The sequence below is a fragment of the Haemorhous mexicanus genome, chromosome W (assembly GCF_027477595.1).
Source record: "Haemorhous mexicanus isolate bHaeMex1 chromosome W, bHaeMex1.pri, whole genome shotgun sequence".
Lineage (NCBI taxonomy): Eukaryota > Metazoa > Chordata > Aves > Passeriformes > Fringillidae > Haemorhous > Haemorhous mexicanus.
The window spans coordinates 4119562-4138201 of record NC_082380.1 but is presented as its reverse complement, the minus strand read 5'-3'; the positions used below and the strand labels follow the sequence as shown (position 1 = coordinate 4138201).

Sequence of the window (18640 nt, the reverse complement as noted above, 5' to 3'; positions counted from 1 at the left end):
ATGCACAGATGCAGAGGAAGAGACAGAGGTGTGTGCACACAGAAGCAGAAAGACACAGAAATCCACATTCACACAGATGCAGAGAGAGATGGAGAGAAACATGGACAGATAGATGCATGTATGCACAGATGCAGAGGAAGAGCAACTGAGAGACGCTCACCCAGGCAAACATGGAGGAAGACAGATGCAGGTGTGCACAGACACAGGTAGAAACAGGTAGAGACAGGTGCACGCATACACAGATGCAGAGGAAGAAAGACAAAGGCATAAGCAAAAAGGAAGAAAGAGAAAAAGAGACAGAGGTGCATACATACACAGATGGGTGTGCATATAGACACAGGGAAGAAGAGACAGATGCATGTGCAGTTGCACAGGAAGAGACAGATGCAGAGACGTGCATGTTCAAACACAAAGAAAGAGGCATGTGCACACAGATGGAGAGAGGCGTGTGGATCGGAAGGGAGACACACAGGAGCACATGTACACAGATGTATGAGCACAGACATAAAGAAGGAGAGATTGGTGTGCAGATGCAGAGAAAGAAAGACATTCAGAGATGCATGCATAGATGCAGAGAGAGACAGACGTGCACACATAGGTGCAGAATTGGGGGAGACATGCATGCACAAGAGGCACTGGTGAAGAGTCAGAGATGTGCATACAGGAACAGAGACAAAGAGGCACACATGCACAGATGCATAGGAAGAGTGACCAAGAGATGCTTGTGCAGACAAATGCAGAAGGGGGAGACAGTTGAAGGCATATACAGACAGGCAGACAGTGAGGCACAGACGTGTACAGATGCAGAGTAAGAGAGAAACAGAGATGTGCGTGCACAGAGACACAGAGGAATAGTGTCTTGGGGATGGTTTATTATCATATCCCATTTTCGGGGTCCTTGATCTGTTTTGTTTTGTGCCCAGGGGTGGTGGCTGTCCCTGCCCCATCCCTGGCTCCGGGGCTTTCGCGATGAAAAGAAGCTGAACTGGGGTTTCCGGGGGGAGTTGGGGGCGGGGTGGGAGGAAACCCTTCCCTTTTTGGCTGTTCGACTGGACACATGCGTCTGGTATCTCTGACCAGGAATCCTGCTGTTTCTGAGAGGGTTTGTTTTGTTTTGTTTTGTTTTTTGCTTCAGCACTGTGACTGAGCTTGCCAGCTGGGCTTCTTTTGCTGTTCTGCTTTCAGGAAGCCCAGAGCCAGTGCATGCCCCACCAGGACTCGGGACCAGTGCCGGTAAAAACATCCCAAAGAGCCTTTTACTGTGTTCAGGAGACGGACTGCTACTGCCCAACTCCCACCATACCCTGCCATTTCTCCGGGTTTGTGCTACACTGTAGCTTTTCACCCTCTGCCTGCCAGGAGGTCCTGCCATTCCAGCTTGCTGCTTCCAATAGTCCTGCTGGGGCACCGGGGTTGGCTGCTCCTGGAGAGCTTGTAAAGCAAGCCCTTTTTCCATCCCTTCCCATCTTGGTCAAGTCCCTGAACTCGCACCAGGGCGCCCCCTGCAGCTGCGGAGGAATCATCGCACCTGCCCTGCCCACTGAGAGCCACCAGCGCCCCTGCTGGCTGTGACCAAATCTACACCAAAGGGGAAAGTGCCTGCAGCCAAAAAAGTTGTTATTAGGTTTCTGGTTCTATTTGTTGTTGCTACCATTGTTTTTGTTTGTTTGCCTTGTTATACATACTAGTGAAGAACTGGTATTCCTTTTCCTATATCTTTGCCTGAAAGCCCCTTAATTTCAAAATTATAGTAATTCAGAGGGAAGGGGGTCATATTTTCCATTCCAAGGGAGGCCCCTTTTTTCAAACCAAGACAAATAGAAACATGAGCGACAGGAGAAGAAGATAGAGACATGCACGCACACATACACAGACTGGAGCACACAGATGCAAAGAGAAAAAGGAAGGCATACACAGATGCGGAGGAATAGAGACGGAAGTGCATGCACACAAATGCAGAGATATGTGCACATGCTCAGAAGGCGAAAAAGACAGATCAACAGTGGCATACATGTGGACAGATGTAGTAGAAGAGAGACATAGACACCTTCATATACGTAGATAAAGAAAGGAGCAACTGCACATAGATGAGGTGGAAGAGAGATGCACACAGACACAAAGACATGCACATGCACAGAGGCAGAGGTAGAGAGAAAGATATCCATGTACAGAGAGATGCATATGGTAACCCTTTATGTTAGGGAGTTTCTTGATTATCTGGAGCTTGATAATGGTGCCAGTGGAGTTGAGTGTTCATGGGTAAGAATCTGGGGGAGGGCAAACAAGGCAGATAGCCTGGTGAGTGTTTGTTATATACCATCCATCCAACCAGGATGAAAAGGCAAACAAAATATTCTATAAGCAACTGGGAGAACTGTCACAATTGCTTGCTGTCCTTTGTTCTTGTGGGGGGCTTCAACTTACCAGATGTCTGCTGGAAATGCAACACAGCTGAGAGAGAACAGTCCAGGAGGTTCCTAAAGTGTGTGGAAGAGAACTTCCTGACACAGCTGGTAAGGGAGCCAACCAGGGGAGATGCCCCACTGGACCTGTTGTTTGTGAACAAGAAGGACTGGTTGGTGATGTGATGGTCAGACACCATCTTGAGCAGAGCAATCACAAAATGATAGTTTTCAGTTCTCAGAGAAGTAAGGGGGGGGGGGCTGGTATCAGAACTGCCATGATGGGCTTCCAAGGCTTCCTCTTTGGCCTGTTTGGAAGACTGGTTGAAAGAGTCCCTTGGGAGGCTGGACACTCTCCAAGAAGGAACTATTAAAGATACAGGAGCAGGCCCTCCCCATGTGCCCAAAGACAAGCAGGTGGGGAAGAAGACAGGCCTGGCAGAACAGCGAGCTTTTGCTGGAATTTAGGGAGAAAAAGAGAGTTTATCACCTCTGGAGAAAGGAGCAGGCAGTTCAGGAGGACTACAAGGCTATAATGAGAAAATCAGAAGAGCCAAAACACAACTAGAACTTAATCTGGCCACTGCTGTAAAAAACAACAGAAAGTATTTCTACAAATACATCAGCAACAAAAGCAGGGCCAAGGAGAATATCCATGCTTTACTGGATGGGAGGGAAAACAGTGACAAAGTATGAAGAAAAGGCTGAGATACTTAATGCATTCTTTACCTCAGTCTTAAATAGCAAAACCAGTTGTCTTCAAGGTACCCACCCCTGGGTTGCAAGAAAGAGATGGGGAACAGAATGAAGTCCCCATAATCCAGGAGGGAATGATCGGTGACTTGCTATGCCACTTAGACCCATACAAGTCCATGGGGCCAGATGGGATGCACCCGAGAGTACTAAGGGAGCTGGCAGAAGTGATCACTTAGCCACTTTCAATAATTTACGAGCAGTCCTGGTCAACTAGGGAGGTCCCAGGTGACTAGAATTCAGCAAATGTGATGCCTATCTGTAACAAGAGTCAGAAGGAGAATCTGGGGCACAACAGGCCTGTCAGCCTGACCGTAGTGCTGGGGAAGGTTATGGAGCAGATCGTCTTGAGTTGCCATCATTCAACAGCTGCAGGACAACCAGGGGATCAGGCCCAAGCAGCATGGGTTTAGGAAAGGCAGGTCCTGCTTGACTAACCTGATCTCCTATGACAGTGACCTGCTTAGTGGATGAAGAAAAGGCTATGGGTGTTATCCACCTAGATTTTAGTAAAGATTTGAAGCAGTCTCCCAAAGCAGTCTCATGGAGTAACTGGCTTCCCATGGAGTGGAGGGGTGTACTCTTTGCTAGTGTCATGGTTTGATGCTGGCGCAATGCCAGTGCCCCCATGAAAATATATTCTCCCCAGTGTCTGCTGTGAGATGTGACCAGAAAAAGAACAAAGCAGGCTCCAGCTTAGGAATAAAGGAAAAAAAAAACTTATTAACCTACAATATGTAAAAAGGAACACACATAGAACTCAGAATGAAAGCCTTCCAAAACCTTCCTCCTCCTCCCCCCAATTTGCCCCACAGCACCATGAGATAAAACCTTAGATTCTCAGTCCAGTTAATACTCTTCAGATAATCAACTCTCAGTTCATCAAGGAGAAAGGAGTCCCCCTTGTACCATAGCTTCCCCAGGAAACACAGTTGAAACCTCTTGTGTTTCCATGTCACACATGGCACCACCCGGAGAAAATCTGCCCTTGTGACATCTTGCTTCCATGATACAGTGCTCTCACCACCGTTCATGGATCAAACTGCTTGTAGGGTTGTCTTTAATGATGCTTTGCCAAGTACCAAAAAACAACAGTTTCTCATTTTGGGACAACTGTCCCCCCCATTTTCACTCCCCCTGGGGCTGAGGGTCTCGAGAACAGAGATCTTCTTTTTCCCTGAAGACAGAGGGCACCACCACACCCTCCTCATCTTTTTCTCTGTTCTCTTCACTCCTGCACTCAGCGCCACTGCAGCAGGTCACTCTCTTGGCTCAAGCCATTGCCTCCCCCTAAATGCAGTCTCTGTGTTACAGGAAATTGGTTCTGTCTATGGCTAAGCAAGAAAAGTCCAGCCAAAGGCCACTCCATCATCTCCTCCCATCTAGGATTCTTCCTCATCTTCTTCTGACATCCTTCACTTGCTCAGACTTTCTACCACACTTGCCCATTTCCTTCTATTTCATGTCTGTCCCTCTTCTTGTTCAAATCAAGGAGGACTAGTGTTTCGTAAAGTTTTCATTGTCCCAGAAAAGGGTTAAAATCTCAGGCTCTGCCTGCCCAGAACTCCCACAGCGACCAGGCACCTTCTCCCTGCACCCCCTCCTCCTCCTTCTCAGCATGCTGCCAGCACAAGATATCAAATTTCAAGGTGGCACAAGCACAAGCACAGGCTTCTCCCGGGGGATTGGTGGGGAGGGGGCTGCCCGATGCCTGTCAGTGTTCCTCCACCCTTCCATCCTGCAGGGGCCTTCACCCCCCTTCTCTGTCCAAGGCGCTGGCCTACCTCAGTCCAGGCCGCATGGCTTCTCCTCCCCCACCCAGCCCACAGTTGGGCAGGGGAGGTCTGACCTTGTGGGGTTCGGCTGTCTGTCTCTGCCCCGACACGCGTAGGATGGTTCTGTTGCAGGCCGAGCTTCAAAGGACGAGTCTGGACTCTAGCTTTTTGATCCTCAGATTGTTAATTATTTCTTATCTACAAAATTTTCTTTCTGCCCAGCCGGGATCTGACCAGCAAGGCAGCCAAAGGCACTCTGACCGCCCACGGGGCGGCCACGTCTTTTTATAGTAAAAACTACCTATAACATATTTACCTTTTATTCCCAATACCTATCACCCTTATTACCAAGTGCACCTTCACCATAGACCAATCCACAAGTGCCAACATCACACAGAAGATGGATGACAAGAAGAAGAAAGAAGAACCTTGAAACCCGCCCTGATCCCTCCATCTTGTCTCCATAACCCCCCTGTACCAAAATCCTAAAATCTATATTTCACCCTGTATATATATCATTCCTGCAACATTCAAACCCGAGTAATTCTCATGTCCTCATACACAGGTGGAACATCCCTAGAAGGGTCAAAGTCAAGCCACCAGGCACTTTTGGCAACATTCCAGGTCCTCCGAGCCCCCCCCCCCCCCCCCCCCCCCCCCCCCCCCCAAGGGTTCTCTCAGTAACTCTGGACATCTGGAGTGATGTGCTGAGTTCCCACATGACCTCTTTCAACCGACTGGAACCAAGAGAGAGTTTCCCCTGGGAGTTCTCTGCTTTTAACTTCCTGTGTTCTCAGAGGCGTATCCATGTCTTCAGTGGCCACACCAGGTGCCAATATTCAAATCTGAGCTCTGATTGGTTTGACCACAACCTCTCAAAAAACTCACTTCCTTATCAACCTAGGACAGCTAGGTAAAAAAACTGGCTGGATGGCTGGGCCTACAGTGGTGGTGAATGTAGTTACATCCAGTTGACAGCCGGTTACATATTGTGATCTCCAGAGCTCAGTATTTGGGCCAGATCTTTTTAATATCTTCATCAATGACCTGGACAAAGGGATCAAGTGCGCCCTCAGTAAGTTTGCAGATGACACCAAGTTTGGTGGGAATGTCAATCTGCTTGAGAGTAGGAAGACACTGCAGAGGGATCTGGACAGGCTGGATAGATGGGTCAAGGCCAATTGTATGAGGTTCACCAAGGCCAAATGCCAGGTCCTGCACTTGGGTCACAATAACCCCATGCAGCCCTACAGGCTTGGGGAAAAGTGGCTGAAAAACTGCCTGGAGAAAAAGGACCTGGGAGTGCTGGTTGACAGCAGCTGAACATGAGCCAGCAGTGCACCCAGGTGGCCAAGAAGGCCGATGTCATCCTGGTTTGTATCAGAAACAGTGTAGTCAGCAGGTTGAGGTAAGTGATTGTCCCCTTGTACTCAGCACTGGTGAGGCCACACCTCAAATACTGTGTTCTGATTTTTGCCCCTCTCTACAAGAAAGGCATTGAGCATGTCCAAAGAAGGGCAATGAAGCTGGTGAAAGGTCTGGAGCACAAGTCTATGAGAATTGCGAATTGGGGTTGTTTTGCCTGAAGAAATGGAGGCTATGGGAAGACCTTATTGCTTTGTACAACTACCTGGAAGGCAGTTGTAGTGAAGTGGGTGTCAGTCTCTTTTCCCAGGTAACAACTGACACTACAATCAGAAATGGCCCCAAGTTGTGCCAGGGGAGGTTTAGATTAGATATTAGGAACAAATTCTTCACAGAAGGGGTTTTCAAGCATTGGAACAGGCTGCTCAGGGAAGTGGTAGATTCACCATCCCTGGAAAGTTTTCAAAAAATGTGTGGATATTACACTTGAGGACAGTTTAGTGGCGAACATGGTGGTGGTGGTGGATTGAGAGCTGGACTCAATTATCTTAGAGTTGTTTTCCAACCTTAATGATTCTATGAGTCTCTGTCAATGGAGATGCAGAGAGAAATGAGCACAGACACAAGAAGAGAGATAGGCAGAACGAGACAGAAAGACACACATACAGATGCAGTGGAAGAGAGCATGGTTCAGGTACACAGACAGGGAGGGAGAGAGCAAGAGATGGAGTCAAAGGCAGCCAAGTGATATGTTCCAGTTGACATTGTCAACGCATTTTTCTCAATCCCTTTGGGAGAAGAATGCAGACAACATTTTTCTTTCACATAGAAGGGTGTCAAATATACTGGGAATCAACTACCCCATACATGAGTGGAAACCCAGTCCTTACATTTGTCATGAACTAATCCAAACTGCACTGGAACAGGGTGATGGCATTGAACATGTACAATACATCCATGACATGATCATGTGGGGCAACAAAGTAGAAGTGTTTTAGAAAGAAAGAAAACATAATGTAGATTTTTCTGAAAGCTGATTTCGTCATAAAAAGAAGTAAGGTCAAGGGACCTACACAGGAGATCCAGTTTGTGGGAGTAAAATGGCAGGATGGATGTCATCATGTCCCTATGGATGAGATCAACAAAATAACAGAACTGGAACACTTAAGTCAAGGGCTACAAGGCTTTTCAGAAGAGATAGGCTCAGAAGGAGGGGCAGGGGTACTGCCATCTGTGTTAAGGAATGGATAGATTTGAAGAGCTGCCTCTGAGAAACAGCCACAAACAGGCTGAGAGCCTCTGTGCAAGAGCTCTCCATCTCCATGTATAAGAAATCAAGCAGGAGAGGTAGAACACCGGCATGACTGAACAAGCATTTGCTCCTCAAACTGAGGAGTAAGAAGGAAATGCACACTAGTGGAAGCAGGGACAGGTGGCCTGGGGAGAGTACAGGGGTATGGTTCTGATGTGTAGGGATTAAGTCAGGAAAGCCAAGGCACAGATGAAGCAGAACTTGGCAAGGAATGTGAAGAATAACAAGAAGGGATCCTGTAAATACACATGTCAGAAAAGAAAGGCCAAGGAGAGTGCACTCCCCAGATAAACAAGAAAGGAGAACTGGTGACAACAGATATGGAGAAGGCTGAGGTACTCAACGAGTTCTTTGCCTCAGTAGTCAGGTTTCCCATGTCTCTCAAGTTCCTGCACCTCTAAGTGAGGGTTGGGGGAGGGAAATCCCTCCCACTGTAAGCGAAGAGCAGATTCACGACCATTTGATGAAACTGAATAGCCACAGGTCTATGGGGACTGATAAAGTGCATCCCATGGCCCTGAGGGAACCGCCCCATGTTGTTGCCAAGTTACTCTCCATCATATTTGAAAAGCCATGATGGTCAGGCAAAGTCCCCAGTGACTGGAAAAAGGGAAACATTCCTTCCATTTTTAAAAAGGGGAGAAAGGTAGACCCAGGGAACTGCAGACCAGTGAGTCTCACCTCTGTGCCTGGGAAAATCATGGAGCAGACCTTCATGGAAGCAATGTTAAGGCACATGCAAGAGACAAGGAGGTGGTCCGAGGCAGCCAGCACAGCTTCACTAAAGGCAAATCTTGCCTGACCAGTCAGATGGCCTTCTATGATGGAGTGACTGCAACAGTCGACAAGGGAAGACCGACCAATGTCATCTACCTAGAGTTCTTTAAGGCTTTCAGCATGGTCCCACACAACATCCTTGTCTCCAAATTGGAGAGACATGGGTTTAATGTATGGACTATTCAGTGGATAAGGAATTGGTTGGATGGACACAGCCAGAGAGTTGTAGTCAATGTCTCTATGTCCAGGTGGAGTCTGGTGATGAGTGATGTCCCTCAGGGCTTTGTCAGTGCTCTTTAATATCTTTATCAATGACATAGACAGTGGGATTTAGTGCACCCTCAGCAAGCTTGCAGATGACACCGAGATGAGCAATGAAGCTGACACGACAGAAGGAAGGGATGCCAGCCATAGGAACCTGGACAAGCTTGAGAATTGGGCCCATGAGAATCGCACGAGGTTTAAGTCCAAGTGCAAGGTGCTGCACCTGGGTTGGGGCATCCCAAACATGAGTACAGACTGAAAGAACTCATTTAGAACAGCCTTGTGGAGAAGTACTTGGGGGTTCCAGTTGATAAAAAGCTGGACATGAGCCAACAGTGTGCACTTGCAGCCAAGAAGGCCAACCTCATCCTGGGCTGTATGAAAAGAGGTGTGGCCAGCAGGTTGAGGGAGGTGATTTTCCCCCTCTACTCTGCCCTTGTGAGACCCCACCTGGAGTACTGCATCCAGCTCTGGAGTTCTCAGAACACAAGAAACATTCTCCTGTTAGAGCAGGTCCAGAGGAGGGCCAGGAAGATGACCAAAAGGCTGGAACGCATCTCCTAAAAAGACATACTGAGAGACCTGGGGCACTTCAGCCTGGAGAAGAGAAGGCTCCATGAAGACCTAATTGTGGCCTTCCAGTATCTGAGGTGAGCCTACAAGAGGACTGGAGAGGGATTTTTTACATAAGCAGATAGTGATAAGGCAAAGAGGGATGGTTTTAGACTAAAAAAGGAGAGATTTAGATCAGATGTTAGGAAAAAGCTCTTTACATAGAAGGTAGTGAGGCATTGGAACAGGTTGCTCAGAGAAGTTGTGGATGCCCCATTCCTGGAGGTGTTCAAAGCCAGGATGAATCAGGGCCTGAGCAACCTGATCTAATGGGTGGTACTGTGTGACGATGTTCGCAGGGGTCCCAGGATGAGAGAAGAGACGAGAAAGTTGACTCCATGTTCAGAAGGCTTGATTTATTTTTTTATGATATATATTAAAATAAAACTATACTAAAAGAATAGAAGAAAGGATTTCATCAGAAGGCTTGCTAAGAATAGAAAAGGAATGAATAAAAAAGGCCTGTCTCTGACCAAGACAGTCTAGACAGCTGGACTGTGATGGGCCCTTAATTCAAAACAACCAAATGAGACCAATCACACATCCACCTGTTGCATTCCACAGCAGCAGATAATCATTGTTTACAGTTTGTTCCTGAGGCATCTCAGCTTCGAAAACCTCTTTTCCTGGTATCTACTGTGAGATGTGATCAGAGACAGAGCAGAGCAGGCTCCAACTTACGTTTGAAAGGAAAAAAAACTTTATTAACATAAAACTACAGGGAAAAAACACACTGAACACAGGATGAAAACTTTCCAAATTTCCTCCTCCTCCCCTCACCAAATTTCCTAATTCTGTTACCACCCTTTGGATAATCAATTCTCAATTCTTTGAGAAGAGAGGAGTCCCTCTTGCACCACAGACTTCACCCAGGAAACAGTCAAAACTTCTCGTGTTTCCGTGTCACGTGTGGCACCGCCCAGAGAACATTTTGCCATTGTGACCTCTTCCTTCCATGTCCAGTGCTCTCACCACTGCACATGGACCAGAGCTGCTTCTAGGGTTTTTTCCCTTTAAGGATGCTTTGCCCAGTTCCAAAAAAGAGCACAGTCCCTCTCCTTTTGGGACACCTGTCCCCTCCATGTTTCACCCCCTGGGGCTGAGGGGTCTCTTGAACAGAGATCATCTTCCTCTTCTTCTTCTTCAAAGATGGAGGGCACCACCACCACCCTCCTCACCCGTCGTCTCTGTTCACACACCTTCACGTCACCGCACTCTCCTGGCTCTGAGCCATTGCCTCCCCCTAGATGCAGTTTCTGTGTCACAGGAACTCAAGGGTTCTGTCCATAGCTATCCAAGAAAAGTCCAGCCAAAAGCCACTCCATCATCTCCTCCCACCTAGGATTCTTCTCAACTTCTCTCAATCTCACCAACTCCAGGAGGAATCAGCATTTGCAAGGTTTCCATCGTCCCAAGAAGGGTTAAAAGTCCCAGGCTCTGCCAGTTTGGTTCATGAACTCCCATGGCTGGCTGCCCTGCTGGGCACCCCCCCCTTCTCCTTCACTCCAGCCACGCTATCACAAGCACAGTCTGCACAGTCTGCTCTCTCTCTCCCTCCGGGGGGGGGAATGGGGGATGGCTGCCTGAAGTCCTCGCAGTGCAATGCTCCTCCACCCTTCGGCCCAGGCCTGGCCTACCTCCCTCCGGCCACATGGCTCCCCTCCCCCCTGCCCAGCTCGGAGCTGGACAGGGGAGAGGTCTCCTCTGGTCCAGGACCGGAACTCAAAAGGAACTTCCAGTGGGAGTTCACAGCTTTTAACCCCCTGTGTTCTCAGAGGCGTATCCATGCCCTCAGTGGACAAACCAGGTGCCAATATTAAAATCTGGACACTGATTGGCGTGACTACACCATCCCAAAAAAAAACCATTTCCCCTCAAACCACGACAGGGGGGAATTGTAACTAGATGATTTTTAAGGTCCCTTCAAACACAAGTTATTTTATGATTCTATACCAACTTTGTCTTTAACAGCTAACAAGAATGGTACACAGGCTTTCCTAGGGGTTCCAGAGAGTGCATTTTTCAAGTTATAGCCAGCTTGTGTACCCCTCTATTGAGTGACCCAGAAGAAGAAACATTTCAAGTAGGTTCTTGAGCAATAACAGGCTTTTGAGAAGATCAAACCGGAAGTAAATTGTGCAGTAGCTCTTGAGCCTGCCCAGACAGAACCAGCCATACAGAAAATACTCTACACTGCAGCTGGGGAGCAGGGTCTTACCTGGAGCCTCTGGCAGAAAACATCAGGAGAAACTGGAGGTCAACCTCAAGGGTTTTGGAACTGGGGTTATCAAGGATCAAAAGCTAACTACACTCCAACTGAAAGGGGGATACTAGTAGCATACGAGGGGGTCCAAGTCACTTCAGAAGTTCTTGGTACAAAAGTATGTCTGCTTTTGGCACCACATTTGCCCATGCTACACTGGATGTTCAAAGGAAACATCCTTTCTATGCATCACGCAATTGATGCCACATGGACTAAGTAGGTAGTGTTGATGGTGCAACAAGCTCAAATGGGGAATCCCAACTGAATCAAGGGTTTAATGGAATCAAAAGAGGTAAGAGTTTAGTTAGAAGGACAGAAGCAATATATAATGATTAGGAGTCTAGCAAGAAGAGTAGAAGCATGTAGAAGGGTAATTATTAGCAGATGGAGCTAATTAGAACAAAGACAATATATAATTTGCTTGACTTTGTTGTATTTGTAGAAGCAGGATGGGAGGATTGGGTATTGTAAAAGATGAAGAAACCATGACTGCACCTGGGCCCCAAAACCAGCCAGAACCAGGCTGGGGAGCTTGGACTATGGCCAAGAGACTAAAGAGCCTGCCAACATGACAAAGGTAAAAAGGTTACCATGAAGAAGACGCCCCTTACTTCATCTCAGGAGACCACTGACCCATTTCGAAACCCACTGACCCATTTTAAGTGGAGGACTGCTCAAGCGTGAAAATGCTTTGAACTCATTTTAATACATTTTAATATGCAGCAAGGGTAGGTGGGTTTAGGTAATGCATATGTATAGGCGTATTGGGTAATTATATGAATATGTAAGATTTTGGGGAATAAATAGAGAGCCGAGGCTCTGTGAATTTTGCACACGTCTTTGGGAGTCTACTCCCCATGTGTCTGGTGCTGTAATAAACATACCACTTTCTAGCTTTAATTAGTTGGAGAGTCCTTTCCACACTTCAACACCACACAGGAATGCTGAAAGGGCTGAAGACTGGCCAGAAGGCATTGATTTTGGAGCATTGCCTGAGGAGGTGATATGTGCCTAAGAGGCACAAACCATATAAGTTATCAGAAGATGAAATGCATTATGCTCCATTTACTGATGAATCCTGTCATGTTGTAGGCAACCATCAGAAGTTAATCTCAAGTCTCCCTGGAATACAGAGCAATGGCTCGGTTTTGATGAGGCCTGGCAAATTGGCCATATTAGACTACTTCCATGAACATGGCAAGGCAAGCACTACATACTCACCATGGTAGAAGCAGCTAAAAACACACCCTATAAACATTGCCACTACTCAAAACACCATCTCAGGCCTTGAAGGGGAAATTTTGTGGCAACATGGTACTGCAGAAAGAATTGAGTCAGACAATGGGACTAATTTCCAAAGTAACCTCACAAACTCTTGGGCAAAGAAACATGGCATTGAGTAGATATATAACATCCCCTATCACTCACAAGCATCTGAAAAGATGTAGAGATATAGTGGACTGTTAAAAACTATGTTGAGACTGCTGAGTGATGGGGCATGGAAGCATTGGGATACAAATTTAGCAGAAGCCACTTGACTGGTTAACACCAGAGGATCTGCTAACTGCCCTGGTACTGCCTAAATAAAACCCCTACATACTGTAGGAGGAGATAAGGTCCCTGTAGTGCACACAGGGAAGTGGCTGAGAAAGTTGATGTGGATTTTTCCTCCCACGGGAAAAGGTAAGCCCATTAATGGGATTGTCTGTTCAAGGACCTGTGTGTACTTGGTGGGTAATCCAGAAGGATGGGGAGACTTGGTATGTGCCTCAAGGAGATTTAATCTTGGGGGAAAATAATTTGTGGTGTGAGTTGTATGTTGTAGGAAGTAATGTAGCAGAAACTACCTGAACTGATGTCATGGTTTGACCCTGGCGCAATGCCAGTGTCCCCCATGAAAATACTTCCTCCCTGGTGTCTGCTGTGAGATGTGATCAGAAATAGAGCAAAGTAGGCTCCAGCTTAGGAATAAAAGGGGAAAAACTTTATTAACCTACAACTATAAAAGAAACACACAGAATTCAGGATGAAAACCTTCCAAAAACATTCCTCCTCCCCCCATCCCCACCAAATTTCCAATACATCCACCCCTCAGATCACCAACTCTCAGTCCAGCACCACCCTTCAGATAATCAATTCTCAGTTCATCAAGGAGAGAGGAGTCCCTCTTGTACCATAGGCTTCCCCTGGAAACACAGTTGCAACCTCTTGTGTTTCCATGTCACACGTGGCGCCGCCCGGAGATCATTTTGCCATCGTGAAAACTTCCTTCCATGCCCAGTGCTCTCACCACTGCACATGGACCAGGGCTGCTTCTAGAGGTTTCCTTTTAAAGCGTGCTTTGCCCAGTTCCAAAAAGAGCACAGTCTCTCACTTTTGGGACACCTGTCCCCCCCCAAATTTCCCCCCCTGGGGCCAAGGGGTCTCGAGAACAGAGATCTTCTTCTTCCCTGAAGACGGAGGGCACCACCACCACCCTCCTCACCCGTCATCTCTGTTCACGCCACTCCTTCACATCACATCACTGCACTCTCTTGGCTCCAAGCCATTGCCTCCCCCCTAAATGCAGTCTCTGTGTCACAGGACAAATGGTTCTGTCCATGGCCATACAAGAAAAGTCCAGCCAAAGGCCACTCCATCATCTCCTCCCACCTAAGATTCTTCTCAACTTCTCTCGTGGCCCATTTCCTCTTACCTCATCTCTATCTCTCTTCTCATTCAACTCCAGGAGGAATCAACATTTGTAAGGTTCCCATCATCCAAGAAAAGGGTTAAAAGTCTCAGGCTCTGCCTGTTCAGAACTCCCATGCTGGCCCTGCCAGGCACCTTCTCACCGCACCCCTGTTCCCCCTTCTCCTTCACGCCGGCCGTGCTATCAAATTTCAAGGTGGCACAGGCACAGACACCAGTTCTCTCTCTCTCTCCCTCAGGTGGTGGGGTGGGCTGCCCTAAGCCTCTCAGTGCTCCTCCACCCTTCCATCTTGCAGGGGCCTTCACCTCCCTTCTCTGTCCAAAGCCCGGCCTACCTCCTCCAGCCGGATGGCTTCCCCTCCCCCACCCAGCTCGGAGCCGGGCAGGGGAGGTCTGTTCTCTTTCACGAACCGGAACCAAGAGAGAGCTTCCCCCAGGAGTTCTCAGCTTTTAACCCCCCTGTGTTCTCAGAGGCATATCCATGTCCTCAGTGGCCACACCAGGCACCAATATTCAAATCTGAGCACCTATTGGTTTGACCACAGCATCCCAAAAAACTGACTTCTTCTCAAACCATGACAACTGATAAAGAGTGAACTTTGCAAGTAACCTGACAAGACCAGCAGTGACCCAAACCAAGCTGGTGTTGGTGCCTAGCAATTGATTATGCTGCTTCTCCTGTCCTGAGCAACCACTTTGACAGATGGGACCCAAATTGTAAGCTGCTCTTATGAACATTTCTGCAAGTGGTGGAGGCCCATGGAATGGGAAAATAATATCAAACTATCTGTTAAGGGAGAAAGGATAGTAGTTTATGCGAATGCATAAATGTGTATGTTGTATGTAAAGATTGTTTAATTATGTAATATAAGTTGCAAGTGTTGGCAGGAGGGAGCTTCAGGAATGTGAAACAGATACAATGGAATGATCAGAACATATGTTAATGTTTCAAATTATGCAGAATGAGCATGATGCAAATGGGATGGAATAAGCAGTGGAGATTGTACTGGTTTTGCCTGGGATGGAGTTAACTTTCTCCATAGAAGCCCTGGTAGTGATGTACTTAGTACTGAGAGCTAGAATGATGTTGATAACATACCAGTGTTCTGGCTACTGCTGAACAACATTCATCAAATATCCAGGCTGTTTCTCTAAACTCCAACCCCATCAAAGGCTGGGGGTGGACAAGAGGTTGGAAGGGGACATAGCAGGGACAGCTGGCCCAAAGGGATATTCCATATGCTATGATGTCATGTTCAGAAATAAAAGCTCATAGAAAGGAGAAGGGGGCATTTGTTATTAAGGCATTTGTCTTCCAAAGCAACCACAATGCATACTGAGGCCCTATTTCCCAGGAAGTGGCTGGACAACACCTACTGGTAGGAAGTGTAGAATAATTTTTTTTATTTGCTTCCATGCATGGCCTTTGATTTCTTTCATTCAACTGCCTTTATCTAGATCCACAAGTTTTTATCTTATTTTCTTCCCGTCCTTCTGAGGACAAGGGAGTGAGAGCAGCTTGGTGAGCATTTGGTGGCCAGCCAGTGTCAACCTAGCAAACATGCACATAGATGCAGAGGAAGAGAGACAGACAGATGTGCATACAGACAGGCATGAAGAGACATACACATACAGATGCAAAGGAAGAGACCAGGAGACTCAAATGTGCACAGAGATGCACAGGTAAAGAGACAGAGGGATGTGCAGAGATGCAGAGGAAGAGCAGCAGAGATGCTTCTGCACACAGATGCAGAGGAAAGGGGACATGCACAGAACACACACTGAGAGTTGTGTGCATACATAGACACAGAAAGAGATGGGCAAAAAGACAGAAAGTCATGCAATGTGCAGAGTAAGAGAGGCAGAGAGACATAGGTAGGCACACGGGCACAGATGCAGAGAAGGAAGCAGATGTGCACACACATAAATGGACTAGAGCACCCCTAGGTACAGAGAGAAGCATGGACACACACACACAGACACACAGAGACACAGACAGACACAGACAAACACAGAGAGATGCACATGCACACAGATGCACACAAGACACATGCATGTGCACAGATACAGAGAAAAGATGCACATACATGCAAAAACAAGGGGAGAGAGATACACATACAGAGGAACAGAGACATGCACACACAGAGGCACAAAGTGAGATGAAAGGAGAGGTATGCAAACATATGTTGACAGATTCAGAAGAAAAGTGTCTGAGAGAGGCTCATGCACATAGACGCAGAGGAAGAAAGACATGAGCAAACAGTTGCAGAGAGATACACAGACATGCATACACACATAGAGACATGCCTTTGCAAAGAAATACAGATGAATTCACACAGCCACGGAGATATGCATGTGCACAGAGACAGCGAAAGAGATCCATGTGTACACGGATGCACAGAGAGAGGTGCACACAGAGAGATGCAGAGGAAGAGAGAGACAGGCAAAGGCGTGGGCCCAAAGAGGCAGTGATGTGGCTTGACCCTGTGTGAGAGACTGGAAAGACTGATGTCTTGAGACATTTTGGAGGGCATCTGTGTGGGGGAAGGGGCAGGTTGGTCCTTTCTATGGCGAGACAGTGCACTGCCCTGTACACCTCACCTCCTTAGAGCCAGTATCCCAGCCTGGCAGTGGCTACCAACCCAGCTCCTGAGTGACCATATGACTGGAAGCTCCCCCTGGGGGAAGGGCTCAGGAAGGCCAAGGAGTATTTAAGGCTGAGCACGAGGCAATCAGAGGTCCTGACCCTACCTCCTCTTGGAATACCTATATGTGTGGTTTTCTTTTTTTCTTTCTCTCTTTCTTTCTCTCTTTCTTTCTCTCTTTCTTTCTCTCTTTCTCTCTCTCGTTCTCTCGTTCTCTCTTTCTTTCTCTCTTTTTCTCTTTCTCTCTCTCTCTTTCTTTCTCTCTTTCTCTTTCCCTTCTTCTAGTTTCCTCTTCCCAGAATTTTTGAATAACTTAAAATTGAACAGGCTTAGAGTTTGCTAAGTTGAATAGGCCAAGTTAGTGATTTGGGAAGTGTTTTCTATTGATTGAACGTTGCACTAAACCTTTTGCCAAAGTTCTTTGATTTTCTAAAGTTTCCAGCAAAGTGTTTTTGTTGTTTTGACCTCTTGAGAATATCTTGTCGATATTTCTCCCATGCGTCTAACTCAGAGTACATGAACAATTGTAAGCCCTCTTAAAAACCTCATCAAGACAGTTGTTTGGGGCCGTACAACCTGGTAGGCAGATAAGCATCACACAGCAACTTGTTCACTCCCCCAACGGTGGGATGGGGAAGAGAATAAGAAGGCATATTTTGTCTGGCTGAGATGGAGTTCATTTCCCCATGGCAGCCCTCACAGTGCTGTGCTTTGCATTGGTAGATGGAAATGTGCTGATAACACACCAGTTTTTTTGCTACTTCTGAGCAATGCTGGCACAGCATCAGTGCTGTCTCTCAAAATTATACCCAACAAGGGGCAAGATCCTGGGAGGTGGCACAACCAGGACAGCTGACCCAAACTGACCAAAGGGATATTCTATACCATACTGGTGTAGTGTGTTTTTATACTTTATAATACTTTGAAGTAGTTTTGTTTTTGTATCCCCGTATTTTTCCCAAATGGTTTATCCCAGATTGTACCCCCTTCCCTTCACCTGTGTAAACCCTCTCCCTTGCTGAGATCATCCCCAAATCCCCACCCTGGCTCTCTGTCAATCACTCAGCATCCCATCCCCTCCATCTAGAAGCTTCGGTCCAGGACGTCGAGTGATGAGCCAGAGGCTAGAGGTCAGCCCCCCCAAGCATTACCCCATACGCTGTCCTAAATGTCTATCCCCCAGTATCCATTCCTTAGGGTCACTTATTGGTTAGTAAAATGTTATCTACTTTTGTTTTCCACCTCCCTTTAAATGTAACCTTGGCACATCTCCCGGGGCTCTCAGCAGGAGGCCCCCTGAGGTGTAGGAGATCCCTAGAGTTCCTGAATAAAACCTTGAATTAACCCCTACTAAGAGTCGGCCCTTTATCTTCTACCGATGTCTCTAGTGTCTCTTTTGCTGCAAAGGCGACTGGCCTAGCTGCCCTCAGCACCCTTGGGGCACGAGAGAGTGTCTCCCCGCTGTCGGCCGTGTTGGGGTTGCCTCCCCAGTGTCTGCCGACTCGGGGCTGGACGGGGGTTCCTGAGAGGCTCCCAGAGGGACAGAGACACCATATGATGTCACCTCAGCTATAAAAGCTAAGAAAAGGAGGAGGAAGGGGGGGCATTTGTTATTTACAGCATTTGCCTTCCTGATCAACCACTACTCATGCTGAATCCCGGCCTTCAGGGGACTGGCGGCATTTGTTATTTACAGCATTTGCCTTCCTGATCAACCACTACCCATGCTGAGGCCTGGCCTTCAGGGGACTGGCTGAACATTGCTTGTGGATGGAAAGTAG

The 18640-nt window shown here is 47.4% G+C and overlaps 1 pseudogene; it reads left to right on the top strand.

Annotated features, from left to right (window-relative positions):
* The window catches only part of LOC132341412 (uncharacterized), a 40175-nt pseudogene extending 30963 nt beyond the window's left edge, over window positions 1-9212 (top strand).
* The last annotated feature ends 9428 nt before the right edge of the window (window positions 9213-18640 follow it).